Below are 19,233 nucleotides of genomic sequence, written 5' to 3' on the forward strand. Positions count from 1 at the left end.
AGATTAAATGAAATAATACATTAGTGTTGTGAAGATGAAATGAGAGAATTTGTTAATGCATGTCAAGTGCATCCCTTCATGCTTGGCCAGAGGTGATAATGATAGTGATTGGGGCCAAACCAGTTGCTTATGGGCAGTTTCTAGGAAGATTGGTTGCTGCCAGAGTATCTTACATAATAAATACTTCACATTTACCTCTGCTCATTCTACGGACTTCCCACCCGTCATTTACTTGCATAGATGCTTTTGATAGGATTCTCACAGGAGATCTTTGAGGTCAGTACCATTATCATTCCCATTTTACAGATGAGAAAACAGATAAAAGGCTGGTAACTTGGCCAAGGTCTTATGGCCAACAAATGGTCGAGCTGGGATTTTAAGTCATATGTCCTGTTTGTAGAACCTTAGGATTTTTTGAAAATTATTTAATTTATTTGAAAGACAGAGTGACAGAAGGAGGGGAGAAACAGAGAGAAAGAAATCATCCATCTGCTGGTTGATCCAAATGGCCACAAAAGCAGGGACGGAACCAGGCCAATGCCAGGAGCCTGGAACTCCATCTGGGTCTCCCATTGGGTGGCAGGTGCCCAAGTACTTGCACCATCTTCTGCTGCTTTCCCAGGTGCATTAGCAGGGAGCTGGATGGGAGGCAGAGCAACCAGGACTCGAAATTCTGATATGAGATGTCAACATTATAGGCAGTGCCTTAACCAGTTGCACCATGGTGTCAGCTCCCAGACCCTTAGGATCTGAATGCCAATGCTGCTCAGTAGAGGGCTATTAGAGACTTGTGGTAGTTGTGGTTAGTATAATTATCATCATCACCATCATCACCATCATGGCTACAACTTTTAACCAGAAAAGGCATAGACAACTTGTTCTTTGGGTTGGTAATAATATGCAGTTTTTTTTAATTTTTGACAGGCAGAGTGGACAGTGAGAGAGAGAGACAGAGAGAAAGGTCTTCCTTTGCCATTGGTTCACCCTCCAATGGCCGCTGTGGCCGGCGCATCGTGCTGGTCTGAAGCCAGGAGCCAGGTGCTTCTCCTGGTCTCCCATGGGGTGCAGGGCCCAAGCACTTGGGCCATCCTCCACTGCACTCCCGGGCCACAGCAGAGAGCTGGCCTGGAAGAGGGGCAACCGGGACAGAATCCGGCGCCCCGACCGGGACTAGAACCCGGTGTGCTGGGGCTGCAAGGCGGAGGATTAGCCTATTGAGCTGTGGCGCCGGCAATATACATATTTTGATAATATGCTACATGCCGCAAGCACTGACTGGCCATGTATGAGGAAAGTTGTCCAGCCTGTTTTGCTCTCCATGTGAATTTGAGTGAAAATGTCGGCTGCGTGGCAGAGGGCAGGAAGATAGAAGCACAGGGGAAGCTTCTCATTGATAACTTCTGCTCGTGACGCTCTTCAGCCCAGGGTGGGTTGAGAGCAGAGAAGGCCTGGTGTCTCTGAGGGCCTCCGTTGTTCCCCCCTGAGTCCTGCTTTACAAAGGACCCGTAGCATGGCTGACGTGGCACCGATCGTTTGGGCACACACGCGATATTGCTTTTTGCTTATGTTTGTATTCTGTGTCTGCAAGGAGACCCATCTTCCTCTCTTTGATATTGTCTTTCTCTGATATTTTGTATGTATCTATCCTCATAAATTGGGAGTGACTCGGAGGAATTCTGGATCACTAGATTGAGCAGAGTTTGCCCAAATGATATGAGGGATTGGGAACGATTGAACCCAGGAATTTCATAATAAAAAGCAAGCTAAAAGGGTATACCACTGGCGCCGCGGCTCACTAGGCTAATCCTCCACCTTGCGGCGCCGGCACACTGGGTTCTAGTCCCAGTCGGGGCGCTGGATTCTGTCCCGGTTGCCCCTCTTCCAGGCCAGCTCTCTGCTGTGGCCCGGGAGTGCAGTGGAGGATGGCCCAAGTGCTTGGGCCCTGCACCCCATGGGAGACCAGGAGAAGCACCTGGCTCCTGGCTTCAGATCAACGCGATGCTCCAGCTGCAGCACACCGGCCACGGCCGCCATTGGAGGGTGAACCAATGGCAAAAAGAAAACCTTTCTCTCTCTCTCTCTCTCTCTCTCTCTCTCTCTCTCTCTCTCTCTCTCTTTCACTGTCCACTCTGCCTGTCCAAAAAAAAAAAAAAGGGTATACCAATGTGACTGAAGTACAAGTAATGCTTAACAAGCCCAAGAAACTACTAAATGGAAGAAAATGATAATAGCAAGTATGTTCAAAACACACAAGGTGGAGTGGGTTAGAAAGGGATGGAGCTAAAACAAGTGAATGATAAAAGTATAGGGATAACTTATTCAGCTAAAATATGGAAAGTGCAACACAGTTGAAATAAAGAAACATAACCGTAGATGGCAGAACTAAGTTAATCATCCCACGCAGGGACAATTGCAAACCTTTGGGCTGAGGCAGCGAACACTCGTGAAGTGTTTCTGTGGGGCAGGTGTCTGGTCTCGTCAGAATCATTTCATTGTCACAAGCATTCTGTGAAATAAGGACAAAGGTTAGAGCTGTATCCTAGGTGGTTATGCTGAGCCTTGGAGGTGGTAAAGAAAGTAATGCAAGTTAGATGGAACTCGGGTGGCCAAATTGGGACCGGAAGCAGGTGTATTCTGGGCTGTCTGTAGACATGCGATGTGCTTCCCACTGGGACGTTCGAAGGAGGCTGGGGTTTTCCGGAGGAGCTCTATGAGCTGAGATCTGCCGGGCCCGAGGCCTCAGGCTCTCCCTTGGGCTAACAGGTCCCTTAGGTGTTTTCCAGTTACTCTCAAAGGTGAGGCTGCAGATGCCCTGGCTGTTCTCACTGTGAACTTCTGTTCCACATCCTGAGAACCACGAAGGTGCATGTAAGGTGCGGGTAAGAAGGATATAGGCCTGGGAGCCAGGGCAGAGGTGGTTTAAACAGGTGATGTCATATATGGAACAAATCCATGCAGGCGTGTGTGTTTGTGTTCCTATTGTGTACTGGAAACTCTGGAAGTCCTGAAGATTGGGGACTCAAAGAAACATAAAAAATGAGATTACCACCTGAAAGGTGAAACCAACTGAAAAACAGACAAGTGGTGATGGAACGGTGTGTGTCTTCCAGGCCCAGTAGAGATGCCACTGGTCCCCCAGGCTTGCACTGCTATGCCCCAGTTCCAAACCCAAATGTGTCACTTGCTTAGGACAGTCCCACGGAGCTTGCTTCCCAGTGCTCTCCTGACTGTGATGTTCCCTTGCGGTGTCTGTGTCTTCCTCTAGTGGGTGGTAGCCTCCCTGGGGTGAGGGACCTTGATGGACTCTCCTGCTTTCCTGTGAGCATGGCACCTGATACACCTGCTGCTAACAGAGTTTGGGGCAACAGCTGGGAGAATGACCAGGGAAGAGCATCACTAGAACAACTGTGTGGGCCTTAGAAAGGGGCGGTGAGAGAGAAAGGGGATTGGGCTGCTTTCCCATCATGAGAGCCAAACCTTTGTGTTTGGTGCCCCCGACTGTCTCCCTTGTTCCGCCGGTTCATCGAGGCTGATGATGGATTATCAAGGATTTGGAATGCAGCAGTGGAAGTGCCTGGACCCTGAACTCAGGGTGCAGGGCGCAAAAGGGAGCCATCAGCCTGACCTACCGAAAACCCATCCCTCCCGTTCCTGCCTCTCTTAGCTTGCAGCCCCCTAGGGTAGGCTTGCCAGTACATGCATCTGTGATAAACGCTAGTGCCCTTTGGAGGAGAAGTCCCCTTTGTCACTTTCGTTTCTGTCCCTAGGCCCTTGCACCATGTCTCAGCCTAAGCAGGCATTCAAAGTGCTTGGTGGAGGAATGGATTTGTGTCCTAGATACAGCCCTGAGTTCTGTCTGGTGCTCAGGGATTGCCCTGATTTTGCAAGGAGGAGGGACTAGTCAGGGAAACTGAGGCACGCTTATAGGTTAGAGTCCTCCTCACTCCCCCTGGCTGCAGTGAGACACACACATCTTCAGCCTTGGTGTCATGATTTTATCTGTTGAAGCTGCAAATAAGGATTTTGTGTGTGTTTTGAGTTCCCGCTCCATTTCTAGAGAACTCCTGCTCTCAGGCTGTGGTGAGGTGAGAACTGAGCTCTGAGCACTACCTCTCAGTCCTGGGGGTCCCGTGCTGCAAAGTGCCCCTCGTGGATTGCATCTTTTCAGCTGTTTGCAAAACAGCCAGGGAGCAGATGAAGCCCTGAGCCAGGCAGCCTGGCTGTCTCTTTAAATGCCGGGGTCTGTGTGGGAGAGGGCGGGGCTGGCTCTGGAGTGCGTGAAATTCCTGGGCTCCTCGGCAGTCTCAGGCTCCCAGCTCAGCCCTACACATCTCTTGCGTGCGACTCGCTGAGAGCGAGAGCGAGAGGCGGCGGCGTGTCCTCCCCTCTCGCAACCCAGCCGCGGCATCTCCAGCCACCACGGATCTGCTTCTCGCACCTCCAACGTCCCCTCCCTTCCTCCCTGCCACTCCCTCCCAGAAAGAGAAAAAGAAAACGAGCGAGAAAGATTCTGGAATTTGAATCTTCCCAAAGAGGAAACATACCCAGCAAACTCAGTTGGTTAAGCATCAGACAGACAGACAGACAGATCCCAAGTCTTCTGTGCAGCTGGAAAGGTAAGATCTGGGGGCAAGGAAGGCTGGCAGGATTTGAGACAAGTCAAGGTCCTGGCCGTTACTGGAAGAGATTGCTCCTGAGAGGATAGAAGTTTTCAGTTGGGAGCGACCAACCTAGATTTTTTTTTTCTTTAAATGCTGGATCCAAGAGCCTGGGCTGACCACGGAACGGCTTTTCTGCTGCCTTTCTTTTCCTCCAGTTTCTCCTGGAAGTTGGATCCTTTCGCTCCAGATGTTGGAAAAGTCAGAGAATGTTTTAGATTTTTCTTCTGCTTTTCATGGAGTCTTTCTCCTATTTGCCTGGCTGGCTAGTCTGAAGCCATGAGTGCCCATTACTTCATGGTGTACAGGTACTTTTTGACATTCTGTAGCTACTTTCCCCTGTACCGCCCTCCCACCCCCCGCCCCTTTCTGGGGAAGGGGTTGGTTAAAATAAGAAAAGAGGGACACTCTGAAGATCCCAAGGAAACAAAATTGAACCGAGCCAAGGATTTCCCTAGCTGTTGAGGAACTGAGGTGTGTGAGAGTGAGTGTGAGAGTGAGTGTGTGTCTGTGTATCTGTTTGATTTTTCTTCTTGAGGGGGTGTGAGGAGGTGGCTCTTGAGTATGTGTGTTCCGACTGGACTCCGGCACCGTGCCTGTGAAGGTGGGCACACTTGGGGAAGGTGAGAAGGGAGTGTGTGTGTGTGTGTGTGTGTGTGCGCGCGTGTGCGCTCCCGTTTGGATCCGTTACAAGTGAACCTTCCTCCCCGGCCTTCCATTTGTTTATATTAATGATTTAGTAGCAGGCTTGCCTGAAAACTTCCACTCTGTGCAAGCTCTGTGGGTTTTGCAAGCTCTCAGTGACCTTAAAACCTGGTTCGATGCATTGTTTTTTCGAGACATTGTATTGTACCCAGAGTTTCGGCTCTTTCCCTCTCTCTTTTTTAAACCACAAAACTTAACTGCTTTAGAAGCATCATCCTGATGACAAGGAAAAAAATATCTGTCCCCCAACCCCCATGCCTCCCTAGGCCAGTGATGTAATACCAACCTATGTGCTCGGCTGCTTTGCAGGTGACTTGACCTGTGATTATTTGTTTAAAAAGATACATTTCTCCCTCCTTCCCTCCATGAAATGCCTGCCTTTTTTTTTATGTGCATTTAGAAATGTCATCATGCGATGAGAAAATTATATTTTTGTACATCACTAATTAGGGTTTAGGTAAAGAAGGATTTCTCTTCCCGATCTTTATGAAATTTGCTTCTTTGAAATGCAAAGGTCAGAGATCATTGGGAAGTAGCCTAGGATAGAGCCAGTCACAGTCAGACCCCAGAAGAGAGCCGATGAGAACAGGGCTGGCTTCACCCCGCTTCCTCCGGCTGTTCCCGCTTTGGGGAGATACTTTTTCTTTTTTACACCACAAGTCACCCCAGCGTTCTGAATCCTTTCTCTGCCTTGAGTCCTGTGGATGGTTCTGGGGGGGAGAGGGGCAACCCTTGTCACACCTGGAGGACAATGTAGTTTCGGGGGTCAGATGACCATTTGTCTTTGTGGTGAAGGTTCTAATGGAAATTTGAACTCCCAGCGCGCCGGGGGACTTGGTACCCGGGATAGTCTATCTGGGGGCAGCTGGAGGTGAGTCTGGGAAGCCCGGAGAACTGGCCCTTTCTCAATCTGCCCGTGGTGGGAGAGCCTCCCGTCATCATGCAAGGGCTCCTGCATTGCCTTGCGAGTTAAAATGGTCCCACTGGTTACGATGGGCAAGTTTACCTAGGGGCTACTGGGTACGTGTCGTCAGGATGTGGCGGGGAGAGCAGAGATGAAGCTGGTATTTTTTTTTTTTTAATCTTCGTGCTTAATCTGCCGAAGTCGTATTGGGGCAAACGATATTTCAGACGGGTGCTGGTCGTGCAGAGATATTCCTATTGTTTGGTGTTTTTGTTGTTGGGGAGTGGAGTGAGGGCTCTTGGCCCATTTCTGCAGCCCAGGGCTCATCCTGCGAGCCAGTCTTCCTTCTGGAAGAAGGGAAAAAGGCTGGACGCTGGAAGTTCGCTATTAAAGTGAGCAACAGGGCTGGGTTAATTTTTCTAAAACAACTGGACTGTGCGAATACCCTTTTCTGGAGCTTTCCGGCCCCTCCTGGTGAAATAATAATTACGAAAAGAAAAATATCTCTTAATAAGTGGGGCCAGAAATCAAAGGGATTCTAGATTTTGAGAGACAACTGCATCTTTGCTTCCCTGGTAGCTCCCTGTTATTGATGACTGGGGGTTTGATGGGGATCTGGCCTCCGTTTTTGTTGATTTCTTTTTAATGCTGCGTTTCTACGGACTATGTTGATGATTTGCTGCTTATATAAGGGAAAGGATGTATCGAGGTGGATTGATGCTTGGGGTTTTGAGATCGGCTACTGAGATTGGGTGGCGGTTGGTATGTTTGTCGATATGCATGGTAGGAAGGTCTTTTCTTTTGGGTGGTAGGGGACAAGGGATGGTTGGAGAATGGTAGATGAGATGCTACAGCAAATGGGGACGTGAGGGGGATGGAGGTGAGGTCGGAAGTCACTGGTTTGCAGGATTTCTGTCCTGCATCCCTCTTTCTCTCGCTCCTTGAAAAAAAAAATCCATTATCTCTAAAAACACATTATTCTTCAATTGGCCTTTTAGAGGGAAAAAAGAGAGAGAGAGAGAGGGAGAGGGGAGGGGTTAATTTGGTGAGGGGGCTTGGTTGTAATTAGCCCACTGCTGCAAAACTGAGATACAGAATTCCAGCGGCACTGGCTTTGGGGGCACGGAGAGGCAGCAGAGAGATGGGGGACGGTGTCGGTCTTGGAGGAACAGTGGAGCGGTGGGGTTGGCATTTGGGTATTGTGTGTGTCTCTGTCTCCGTGTGCATGCAGTTCTTTCTACCCCACCACCAATTCCCCCTTCATCCTCTCTCAATCCTGCCATGATCTTGCGTTTTATTTCCACACGCCGCTGTCCCTACCCCAGGCACCCCCTCCCCCTTTCCTCCAGCCCTTTCTGTCTCCATGAGAAAATTCTGATTCTGACGGCTCTGCGGCTCTTTTTTTTCCCCCTTTTTTTGCAACACCACAGTGGTGCGATGCCCTTTCCTCCATGCCACACGGATGCAGCCTTCTGATAGGAGGGCGAAGTCGGCACATCCACACACGCACTGGCACACACTCTTGCACACACACACACACACAGGCGACCAAGGGCTTGATTTCGTTTGGTTTCGTCCCCTGGAGCTCCTTTCTCTACCTCTACCTCCACCATGGCGCCTTTCCCCATCTTCATACGGGGAATGCAGTGATGTGATAACCTCCTCTTCTCCCCACAACGCTCTCTTCTTTCTTTTCGCCATTATTCTCTCCCGAAAGCTGTGGCGTGTCGCAGTTCATGGGATTAGCATGTTGGATAGTCTTTGGGGGAGGGGACTTCATAGGAGGGGATGGGAATGGGGGTAGATGACATTAATGACTTTTTTTTTTTTTTTTTTTTGGCCAAATAAGCACCCGGTGATAATGATCCAATTTAACCATCCATGAAATATATGTTTGCCGCAGATCAGGGGAAGGTTACGGGGGAGGCAGAGCCTGGACTGCTGAGCTCTGGGGAGATGTGGTGCCTGGACGGTGTTCAGAGCCCCCTCCCTCCATGCACGTGGATACTCTGTCACACACACACACACACACACACCAACACACACGGCTCCCATCAGGGGCTGTGTCAAACCAGAGGGCACTGCAGAATATCCCAGAGTTGCCATGGTCTGCTGGGGTGATGGAGCGATGTCTTTGTCCTAGCCAGCTCTCTGCTCCATGCCCGATGCTGGGGCTTGACACTCTTGGTGGCCTTTGTGTTGCCTTTTGGGAGGGGGCTGGAGGGGTGTTTGTGTTTTGTCAGACATCAGCATGCCTCCAATTGGACAACATGGGATTGTCAAGCTCCGTGTGTGGTTCAGGCAGGAGACTGCATGCCGTGTTGCGCCGAGGGGCTACGTGGGTGTTGGATTTGTACAGGCAGGTGGCTTTGGAGAGGTGGGCTGGTGGGGGGGCGGGGGAACTTACTTTCCCTCCCTGGGGTGTGGGGTCGGTGGGGGGGTAGGCAAGAGGCAGGGGCTGTTCAGTGGGGGAGGGAGGGAAATAGAGTCTTCAAGGTAGTGAGGGGAGGGTGGAGGGGAGTAACCGCTCCCTGGCTCCCGCAGGAAGCCTCCAATGAGATCCCCTCGTCCACCAAGCAAGCCCGTGGGCGGGTGTGCTCATGGATGACGGGTGGGCGGATGTAGACCAAAGAGGGAGAGCGACAAGGTGGGCGAAATTGAGGGTTTCCCCCACCACCTCTCCGGAGCCCCGGGCTGCACTCCGGAGGACGGCCCTGCCCTCCCGGCTGCAGCCACCTCTGGGGCGGCTTGGCCTTGTTGCAGGCTGCCGCTCGCAGCCCGCAGCCCGCAGCCCGCAGCCCAGAGGGGCTGAAGTCCACCTCGGCTCTGACAGCAGCCCAAGCCCCTGCGTGCTCCTGGGCTCTGGCTGCCTGCACTGCCAGACGCCATTTTCCCTTCTCCTTCAGCTAAAGGTGTGTCCCTCTTTATTAGCAATTATAAGTGACATTGGAAAATATTTTGCCTAAAAGAAAAAAAAATCCTCAGAGCAAAATGGTTGATTGTCCTCCCTTCCCTGGATCCCTTTTCCTTCCTGGTGCTGACCTTGAAGAGTTGGGGAGAGGGGGTTACGTCATTGCCAGGGAAAGGGGCAGGATGCCCCAGGGGCAAATGATTGTGCCAAAGGCAGGGGGGAGATGGCTCCTGGGATCCCCCCGGCACTGAACCCCTCACGTGACCCCTGTAGTGTAGATGGGAGACTTGCAAGGGGAGAAGCACCCCTCTTGAGGCTCGCCTAGAAACATCCTGGCTGGGTGCGTCTGTCCATGCTGTGGTCAGGCCCCGTGTCTCCCGAGCACGCACCTTCTGGGGAGGAACGGTCCTACCGCTTCTCTGACCCTTGAGGGCCGCTGCTGGCTGCTCTGCAGAAGAGGCACACGTGGCTACTGTGGCTGGGCCAGCTGCAAGTGGCCATGCTGGGCTTGGGGCAGGGCTGTAGATGGCCACTGCCCAAATGACAGCCCCCAGGGAGCCCTTTCCTGATCATATAGTCCCCTCAGCCCAGTCCCCTGGCTACTTCACCTTCACTAGTAATTGGTTAATCACTGTTTGATGTTGTGCTTTATGCTGAAGCATTTCAGAGGGATCTGGCCTGTCTCCCACTCTGGGGCACAGGTTCCATGAGGTCAGGGACGTGGTTTTTGTTCATTGCAGTGTTCTCAGTGCCTAGAACATCTCCTGCCACAGAGTAACTGGTGCTCAACAAATATTTGTTGATTGGAGGAATGAACCAGAAGCCCTTGATGTTGGAGCTTTCTCGCACCTTTAGGCCTGTCTCCTGGGAGAGGTGAACTTGGCCTCTGGCTTAGCTGGAGACCTCCAGAGCTGCTGGGGGAGTTGCAGAGTGGGGACATTTGTGCAGGCAGCACGATGCTCTTCTTTATCACCGGCTCACAGTGGCTCTGCTTCCTCCACAATCCCAATGTTAGTCATCATCATCATCCCTGAAATAGTAACCACAGTGGTGGCAGTTGATCTGGCTACCATTGCCTTTGGCAAAAAAAAAAAAATGTTTATTTATTTTTATCTATTTTTTTATCTGTTTGAAGAGAGAGAGAGAGAGAGAAAATCTTCTAGCTGCTGGTTTACTTCCTAAACACCTTCAACAGCCAGCACTGGGCCAGGCTTAAGCTAGGTGGCAGGAAGTCCATCTTCCACATGGGTTGCAGGAGTCCAAGTAATTGAGCCACCATCTGATGCCTCCCAGGATGCAATAGCAGGAAGCTGGATCAGAAGTGGAGCAGCTGGGACTTGAACCCAGCCACAGATGTTGGATGTGGATGTCCCAAGCAGCAGCTTGACTGACCTCACCATAACACCTTCCCCAGTATGGCTGCCATTCTGAGATGTTTACTTATTCCAAGTTAGTAATACATTTTTAAAATCTATTTTTACTGTTTGTAAAAATTTTTATTTACTTTTTATTTATTTGAAAAAGAAAGGGAGGGAGGGAGGGAGGGAAAGAGGGAGAGAGAGAGAGAGAGAGAGAAACACATGCTTTCTCTGTTGATTCTCTTCCCAAATGACTGCAGCAGCCCAGGCCAGGTCAAAGCCAAGAGCCTGAAACTCAATCTGGGCCTCCCACATGGGTGGTAGGGACCCAGGTACTCAAAGGGTGTTGTGGGCGCCCCTTGTGGTGGCTGCGTGAGGCCCCTCTTATTCTCTTTGTCCTCAGAGAAGAGCGAGGTCTTGGGGGGGTGAGGGTGGGGTGGTAGTTCTGACCCTAAGGAGGGTGCGCTTGACTGCCGCTGAGCTAGTCGGGGTCTGGAGGAAGACATCTCAGGGCTTTAAAGTTAGAAGGCACTATGCTGCAGGTCACTGGAGTCATTGAGTGCCAGCCAAGGTCTGATATGCTGGAGGGAAGAGATCCTGGGGGTGCTCAGAGCTCTCATTTCTGGGTATCCCTGCAGATTGAGGGTGCTCCCAGGTGCAGTAGGGACTCCATTTGGAGATCCAGGCAGTTGATGTCTGGATACTGATGGCATGGGGGCATGTGCCCCTCTCCTGGGCTGGCTCAGTTCTTGTTTTTCAAGTAGAGAGGTGTGGGCATAGACACTGCCCCAGTGTGTTTCATTTCTGTTTCAAGAGGCTGGCTGGGGAGCAGGGTGCCATGAAATGTGAGTGAAGGCCTGCCAGTCTCTGTTCCACGCCAAGGCTGGCCTTGACCTTGAATGGGGGATGGATTAGACACTTGGGCCAAATGCGGATGTGATGTTTTTGCAAGGACCTTGAAGCAGGGTGGAAGCCATTTCTGTGTGACCTTGACATGGCATAACTGGATGCCCTGGTTTGTAGACAGTCCTTGTTTAGGACTTTGTCCTTGTCTAATGATTAACTCTCAAAAGTGTCCTGGTTTGGATGATAAAATATATGGTCATCCTTTTTTGAGGTGACATCACCCACTTTCTCTTAATGGGATAGACAGAGGAAGGGGGCCTGCTAGAGAGAGGAAGATTCAATTTTAGGGCAAGAAGGTAGCTGAGAGTAGAGCCTGTCCTGAGCTCCTCTTTTCCTTGATCCTAATTTATGAAGGGCTAAGACCTGCATTTTCTCACTGTTCCTACTACCAGAGTGACTGCTCTCCTAACTGCTCTGACTGTAACTACTACTAGTCGGTACTTGAGTCCTAACTACTTATGTGCCATACACTGTGCTAAGCACTTGACATGAATTATTTCACTTAATCCTCCAACAACTCTATAGCACCCTGATCACCTCTGCCTTACCGGTGAGCAAACTGAAGCCTGAAGAGGCTCAATAACATGGCCATGGTCACTTAGGGAAGAATCGGTCAGGTCAGGTCATGATCAGCCAATGGGCCTGGCTCTTAACCATTCTGCCTCACTCCCGTGGGCTTCTCCTCTGGTCCCCTAGCTCTGTGAGCTGGCCCAATTGGCTGGGCTGTCAGATTCACAACTCTGGGACTTTGCTAAAAATGCTTTGCCAGGCAGAGGCATTGCAGGCTTAGAGATGGGGGCCCAGATGCGATGCTGCTGCGTATCTTTTTGGTGGCACCTTGTAAACTCTGTTTTTGCCTACTTCCTTCAGATGCCTTCTCTGAGGAGAGATTTAGCTGGTTTGGATGGAGGTGGGTAGGTAGAAAGTTGAGAACCTGATACCTGTGTATCATTGCTTTGATCTGAGGCCTTGGGCTTTGATGGGCCCACAATGCATGTGATCCTGGCCACAGGGCCTGACCCTTGCCGTGAAGTCCCGGGGAGGGACCATCGTCCAGCACCTGCTGTTAGCTCTGCTCCATTCTGATGAGTATGGTCCTCCTTTGTCTTGAAAGGAAGCCAGTGGCCAGACAGGGGTTGAAGAGCATGCTGGTTACCCATGAGAAGCAGTAGACCTTGGGGCCAAGAGGGGGTCTTAACCCAGAGCCCTTGCACTGCCCTCCTCCTTGAGCCATGGAGAGGAGGAAACAGGAGCACTGCATCTATGCCAGGGGCCAGAAGGAGGAACATTCTAGAGGAAAGTCTGTGGATCAGCTCCCAAGGGCTGGATGGGGCTTCGGGGGGGGGGGGGTCAGCTTCCTGATCGGCCATCCCCAGGCTCCTGCCCCTATGCCTGTCTAGCCGGGGCAAGCCAGCTGCTGACAGGTGAGTTGAGTGAGTGTTGGTTGTGGCCTGGACAGGAGGAGCTGGGACCACCCCCCAGCCTCACCACTGGGGTGTACAGGAGTGGCCTCTTTCATACGTGTCTGACAGCAAATCCATCCCCAGCCTCCTGTGTTGCAGAAGAAACAGTGAGACAGCTGGGAGCCCTGTGCCTGGGGACACAGAGAGAGATAGGGAGGTAGATAGAGCAGAGGCAGGAAGTTGGGATCTCCCAGGCTGGAGGGCTCCAGAGAGGAGGAGGGGGTTTTCTCTGCACTGAGAGGCAGGGACGAAGAGAGCATTTCTCTGACTGAGGGGAGGTCTGCGGCCCCCAAGCTGAGCTGCATTAGCTTCATTGCAGTCCCATTGAAGACTGTGTTTATTTTTCCAATAATGTGTTAATTAAACATCGATTTCCGGGTGGAGGAAAGGGAATTGGATTGCCAGAGCTAAATGGAGTGAGGCGGATGGGGAGCGGGTGAGAGGGGCCCCGAGCTGGAGTCAGCATTCTTCAGTATCACCTCTTCTCCTGGCTTCAAATTTGGAATTTCCAACTCCCCAGGAGCCTCCCGGGAGCCTCTATTCTAGCCCTTGGGCACCAGGGTGTATGGAGAGAGCTCTCTGGTGCACTTCAACTCGAGGGAGCAAGCACTCGCTCTCCACTTTGCTCTGCAACTCTGGTTTGTAGAGTGACTGTGCCAGTCCTTGTGCTCAGCTCTGCCCATGTCTGCTCTTTGGATCTGTGTGTAAACATAGGGGTAGGGATGTTTATAGTCTCACTTTGGAGATGAGGAGACTGATGCTCAGAGTAGTAGTAGCAAGTTCAAGTTCAAAGACTTGGCAAAGCCTGGCAAGCAGTTGAAGGTGTCCAGGTTGGCAGAACATCCACCTGTGGTCTAATCTCCTTTAAAGGAAAGAGAGAAAAGAATGAGGTATCTGTCAGCAACAAAAAGAGCCTTTTGATATTTTCCCATTGGCTAAGATTGAGCTTTTCCTCTACTCCAGCAGCTGCATGGAGTGTTTTGGGCGTAAAGTTGAGAGGATCACACAATTCCCATTTTACAGGTGAGGACAATGGGACTTGGTGGGAGTGGGGGGTGGTTAACTAACTTGCAGAGTTGCAGAGCTGATAAATGGTGGAGCTGGGAGAAGACTTCAGTCAAGAGGAATTTGGAACTCCCAGAACCACGTGCTGCTATTTCCTATCTACTGAGGATATTGCCTCAACATGTTGCCTGTAATTTCTAGGAAATAATGATTTGGGGGTGGGTGTGTCTTAAGCTTGATCCTTTGGCCAGATGCAGGACTCCAGAAATCCCTAGCTGGCAGTGTGGACCTCAGCATCCCCTTCTTTCTGAGCCATGGCAGCTCAGGCTGTTCCCGGGTGTTCGTGGTGGCTGGAGGTGTGTGGCAAGGGTAGTAATTAGAGTTCCACCAGTAGTTCTCAAAGTTCCTTGCCTATTAGAAACAGCATCTGAAAATCCAAACCTAAAGGTCACCTCATCCCAGTTAGGTTAGAATCTTTGGTGAGGGGGTGGAGGGAGGACCTGGGCATCAGTGTATTTTAAAGTTCCCCAGATGATTCCCTCCGGGTCTGCAAGCCAGTGGTCTGTAAGAAGCACTCCTGCAAGGCAGGTGTTGGGAGGCTGGCCCAGCTTCTGTTTCCAGAGTTAGGTAAAAAGTGTGCAGGTCTTTAATGGGTTCCACACACCCAAAAAACAGGAAGGCAGCCGGTCAACTTTCTTCTCAATAGCACAGTAGCATTTAGACTTTGGTATGCAACAGGATGTCCAGGGAGCTTTGGTGAAATGGTTCTTCCCAGGCTCCGTCTGCAGATCTGGCTTGGCCCAGGAATCTGCATGAAACGCAAGCCCTCTCTGTGGTGGGGTGAGATTGGAAACTGCAGAGCCAGCCTCAGAGCCCCCTTTGTTGGGTGCATTTGTGCGTGGTGGGAAGGGTGAGCACCTGGCTTGCCGCGGTCACCGGCTGCACTGTGTGTTCCAGCCTCTTAGCTGAGGACTGGCTGTCCACTGCTGAAACAGGGTTTGCCCTTCTGCCCATGGCAGCACGTCGTGGTTTAGTGCCGTGTGTGTGGGCAGCCCGTAGGGAAGGGAGGATGTGCCCCACCTGGAAGGCAGACTCCTTTCTCAGGTTGAAAAAATCAGAGGAAATCTCCACACAACTTGAGTGTGCAGAAACCTGTCAGCAGCAACCATCCTGGGTCTGCCCCCAGGGATTGGCAAAATCGCTTCTCTAGGGTTCATTTTAAACTTTTATTCCAAAGCTGTCAAAAAGCAGAGAATAGGCAGAGACTCTCAGAGCTGGAAGGGAGACCCTGGCTATCATTTGTGCCGGTGCCGCTCTTCTATTCATGTTCCCATGCATTTATTCATCCAGCAGGTACTTATTAAACACCTACTATTTGCAGGCACTGTCGCAGGTGCTGAGACTACAGCCCCAATCAAGAGAGACATTTGGTTCATCCCTCTCGGAATTTCAGCTTGGGTGGAGGGGCCAATATTAGCACAAATAAGTATATAATTACACATTATGGTAAGTGTTCCCAAGGACAAGTACGGGGGCCCTGAGAATTGTGGAGACCTAATTTAGAGCGATGAGGCCAGGGGGAAAATTAGAGAGAACATTTATTGAGTACTCACTGTGTGCAGGCTTCCCCACCTGTCACTTCATTGCCTGCTCAAAGCTCCTGGAGGGAGGTAGTGTTTTCAGGGTTGCCTTGTTACACAGCAGGGCACTGAGGCCTGGAGAAGCACCCCAGGTCAGGTTTAACTGTCCTGCTCCTAACCTGCATGAGGATGGTGGCATTTGTGCCAAGAGCTGAAGATTAGGGGTGGAAGCTTGAAAGCCGATGGATAAAAGCTACAAAATCACAGTGAGGTAAGAGGAATTGGTTCAAGAGATCCACTCTGGCAAGGTGGCCATAGCTCATGATGGCATGGCATATTCTGTAAAATGCTTAGAAAAGGGAGGGTACCCCCTCTCACCCCACAGCATGCATAATACACAGACTTAGCTAGATTGGACCATTCCATGATGTATATATACTTCAAAACATCATGTTGTAATGATGAAAACACACTATTCTTTGAATTAAAAACATGAGTGATCAACAGTGTTTTCAAGAAAAAAGATGTCAAGTGGGGGATATGGGAGTTAAGATGGAGTCACTGGTGTCAATCCTAAACTAAGGCAAAAATTAATGCATTTGAAAGAAACAAACTGAGGATATTAAGAATGTACTGATAATCCTGGCCACTTAGGGAGCTCTCAGAAACCAGTCTTGTGAGATACTTTACCGAAACTCTTTCACCAGGTCCCTTCTGTAAAAAGGAAAAGGAGGGCTTCTTAGCCCCTTCTGTAGGGGAGGGAAGGAGCTTTGGGAGGTTCCAGGGCTTCGTGAGGGCAAGCAGCTGGCGTGGCCGCACTGAGTCTGGAGCCAGAGTCTGTGAGATGATGCCATGTGCAGACAGCGGACTGCCGGCATCCTGGGCTGCCTGGCTTCACCTGCCGCATCACTCTGATTGCAGAATGCTGGGCGGCAAGGGGCACTCTCACAGGACCACACGCTTGCTCGTTCTGGGCTGGGGAGAACCCAAAGAATGCTGAAACAAAGCCCCGCTTTGGGGTGCAGCAGCCCCTCTCAGCCGTGAGGAATCTATTTCTTCACCTCTGCCCAGAGCCTCCAGTTCAGCCTTCTGCTAGGTCTGTTGGCCCAGAAGTCCATTGCAAGTGATTTTCTTGGTGGTGACAGCCCCCTGTCCTGTCTCCTCCCCTCTCTCCCATCTTTCATCCCAGATGTTGCTAATTAGCGGGGAGCTTGTCACCTGCAGGTCTGCCCCTCATCCTCTGTGTGTGACATCTACCTGAGCATCCCAACCCCCGCCCCCCCCCACCCCCCACCCCCGGCTACTGCGTATTCACCTGCACTTTCCTTGACCCAACAGTGGGAAAGAAGTACAGGGACTTAGGCTGTGGCATCAGGGTAAAACATGACAGGGAGACAGAAGACAAAGAAGGAGAAAGGTGATACGTGAAAGGGGCATTGATAAAATGTTACATTAAAGTGGGCCAGGACGTGGGACCCATTTCTTCCATGTCTGTTCCCTGACCTGCAGGGGAATGAGTCTGTTCCTGGGACAAGTGAGCCTTAGGATCCAGGCTCCACTGCATCCTGAGTGGATTCCCTGGCAGGGTGCACGGGGTGGTTCTGGTGAAGGCACACTGGCTTCTTGCCTGACTAACTCCAGGTCTTAGTGTCTTGGGGGCTGCCTCCATAGTGGGCTCTGATTCTGAGAAAGCTCACAATAGAAAGCAATGGCCTGGCCCTCCAGGTTCCTGAACTGAAGACAGGAAGGGGCAGGATGTAGGTGGCTAAGAAGACTCCCTTGCATGTGGTGCGGGTTGCAGAGTGTAGATGGTCCTCTCCACCCCTGCCCGCCTTTTTATGTGTATGTGGTTATTATTGTTTTTTCACAATTAGCACCTTACACAATGACTTCATGGTTGTTTTATGACAAAATGATGTTTGTTATAGAACATTTAAGAAAAATGCACCAGAAGTCCCCTGGCTCGAGAGAGAACCAATGGGAGCATTTTAATACTTATCTTCTTGGCTTCATCCCTGAGCACCAGCAGTCCAGGGTGTGCTGTTTCATTTTAAAGGAAGTGCACTCACTTGTTTAACAAGGACTAGTGAGCGCCCACTCTGTGCCAGGAGCACTGAAGTCACATTTTGGAAGCTGTCACACTAGCCTGATTTTTCACTCCGAGATGCATCACGAACACTTTCCCACAACAGCCACTCATGCCTTGGAGCTTCCAGATTTAGATTTTGGGTGTCATGAGGCAGTTGGCAAGTTCTGGCAGCCCGGGTCTTGTGTCTTAAGAAGAAAGGAGGGACTGCTGAGCTCCTCCTCACTCCTCGGCAGCCGTGGCCAAGCATGGTTGACTCCTTGGGAGAAAATGTATCTGTGCCCAGGAGGCAAGAGGGGAGAGCGATGTAGGATGATGGGAAAAACTCTAGCTGTGGATTTGGTGTTAGAATCAGGGACTTTTCCACATGAGAGGTTTGGGGGAAAGTCCATTGTTCTGTGCGAAATCCTGGCATTAGAAAGTGGCTAGAAACTTCGAGCATGTCTAGTTCTCTCCTTCCCTGCAGAGATGAGGGCTGAGAACAGAGAGGTGACTTGTCAGGGGACACAGGCGTGCTTGGTGGCAGAGCACCGTTGAGCCTGGGAGCTGAGCTGGGGGTGGACCTCCTGCTGGGCGGATGCAGGGCCTCTGCTGGCCTCCTGTGTCCAGGCACTGTGCTAAAGGCAGCTGTGATACAGGTGTGGTTTCATCATCCCTCAAATGCACAGGTGAGCTGGCGCCGCGGCTCACTAGGCTAGTCCTCCGCCTTGCGGTGCCGGCACACCGGGTTCTAGTCCCGGTCGGGGCGCCGGATTCTGTCCCGGTTGCCCCTCTTCCAGGCCAGCTCTCTGCTGTGGCTAGGGAGTGCAGTGGAAGATGGCCCAAGTACTTGGGCCCTGCACCCCGTGGGAGACCAGGAGAAGCACCTGGATCCTGCCATCGGATCAGCACGGAGGGTGAACCAACGGCAAAGGAAGACCTTTCTCTCTGTCTCTCTCACTGTCCACTCTGCCTGTCACAAAAAAAAAAAAAAAAAAAAAAAAAAAAAAAAAAAAAAAAAAAAATGCACCGGTGAGGTTCTGAGGAAGCTGGGGGACTGAAGAGAGGAATGTCCCCAGTGCAACCACTGCTACACGTGGGTCACACTGGCACAGCCTGGGCTTCCACAAACCCTGAGAAGCACTTCCTCTCCCCAGGGCCCGGTGTTCAGTGCCGGGAGAACAGAGAAGAGCACTGGGTGACATTCTCTAGTGGAGGACGGCGTGCATGTGTGTAATCACGGCAGGAGGCCTGATTCCAGGTAGAAGGAACATGGGGCTGCCATGGAGTGGCTGGGGTCTCCTGTGAGGCAGAGGAGTGAGACAGCTTCACTGAGGAGGTGGGACTTAGAGAGTGACATCAGCAGATGGGGAGAGAAGGCCTAGGATGGAGCACAAAGAAAGGACGAAAAAGAAAAGGAGGCATTCTTCCTGAAACACAGGAGATCAAGCTTCACAGCACACGGGTTGGGGGCTGAGTGAGAGAAATGGGTGGTCAGATGTCCACAACCTAGAATGGCAGGTGTCCCAGGTAGGGAGGTGCCTAGCACAGGAATCCTGACTTCCTCTGGCTTTACTACCATAAAGGGACTTGTAGGGTATGGGATCCACAAGGCTAAAATTTCAGAGAATGGACTTCAGCCTTGGTTCAGTTTAGGTGTGCCCTCAGGCTGGCTCTG

At 51.2% G+C, this 19,233-nt stretch overlaps 1 protein-coding gene across 47 annotated transcripts in view; it reads left to right on the forward strand.

Annotated features, from left to right (window-relative positions):
- The first annotated feature begins 4,288 nt into the window (after nucleotides 1-4,288).
- Nucleotides 4,289-19,233, forward strand: part of NRXN3 (neurexin 3) — a 1,789,124-nt gene continuing 1,774,179 nt past the window's right edge. For 39 of the 47 annotated variants that reach the window (XM_070065312.1, XM_070065317.1, XM_070065313.1 and 36 more), the window contains exon 1: nucleotides 4,290-4,616. The gene's annotated coding sequence lies outside the window, so the exon portion shown is untranslated. Of the gene's footprint in view, nucleotides 4,617-19,233 lie in introns of all 47 variants that reach the window. The other 8 variants (XM_070065300.1, XM_070065299.1, XM_070065301.1 and 5 more) reach the window with 1 other exon arrangement.

Source organism: Oryctolagus cuniculus, chromosome 20, assembly GCF_964237555.1.
Source record: "Oryctolagus cuniculus chromosome 20, mOryCun1.1, whole genome shotgun sequence".
Taxonomy (NCBI): domain Eukaryota; kingdom Metazoa; phylum Chordata; class Mammalia; order Lagomorpha; family Leporidae; genus Oryctolagus; species Oryctolagus cuniculus.